This window comes from Branchiostoma floridae, chromosome 17, assembly GCF_000003815.2.
Source record: "Branchiostoma floridae strain S238N-H82 chromosome 17, Bfl_VNyyK, whole genome shotgun sequence".
NCBI classification, from domain to species: Eukaryota; Metazoa; Chordata; class Leptocardii; order Amphioxiformes; family Branchiostomatidae; genus Branchiostoma; species Branchiostoma floridae.
Genome location: NC_049995.1, coordinates 9,222,200 through 9,223,065, shown reverse-complemented (window position 1 = coordinate 9,223,065; position 866 = coordinate 9,222,200).

The window sequence follows — 866 nt, the reverse complement described above, 5'->3', positions numbered from 1 at the left end:
CGCACCGACTGAGTCGTAAGAAGAAGCAAAAATAGTTCGATCAGAATATTTCATAAAGTTTTGGCACACTTTATTATACCTTTGCAGTAACCGTAACGTTCATTGAAACAAAGGCGCACTGTAGACGTACCTGCATTTCAAACGTAGCTTGTTCAGCCATCCATGTTTCGATATCATCCCAGTCGCCAGACCTCCTGTTGGAAAACTGAATGGTAACCCACGAAGCATCGTGAATGACGTCACCATAGCTTGCAATACCAACTTTTGTCACAACGTGACGCTGTTGCAGGTCGAAGATCAAGTACCAGGTGCCATCTTCATCTTGAGGAATGGGTGAGTTGCTGAAGGTTTCGAAGTTTTCGTCAAAAGTCTTAGATCCAGGCGTTATGTCCCAAGTGTTGCTAACTGGGATCCATTGAGGATGTGACAGTCCTAAATATTACAAAAGACAACAAACCGTTAATCTATTTTCCTAATGCCTAGGCTACTGAAAATATCTTCTAAAGTTCATAATAAAATAATGATTCTGTAAATGCAGAAATAATCGCGGTGGTTTTATGTTCGCGGTTTTCGCGTTGGCAATTTACCGCGAACTTAAAACCACCGTGAAAATTTTTCTATGACAGTAAGAGCCTACAGTGCAGGGTGCTACCTTAAAAACCACCGCGAACAGTTCTTTTCCCGCTTCCGCGAAATTAAATTCCCGCGAACTTAAATGCATTTACAGTAAACGTAGTCAACGTAATCATTGGTACTTAAGAAATTGTAAAATTGAAATAATGAGTAATTTTGACTGACCTTGGCCATTACAGCTTCCTCCCCTCAGAGTGACGTCATCAATGGCGATATCACCCTTCGGTCCTCCA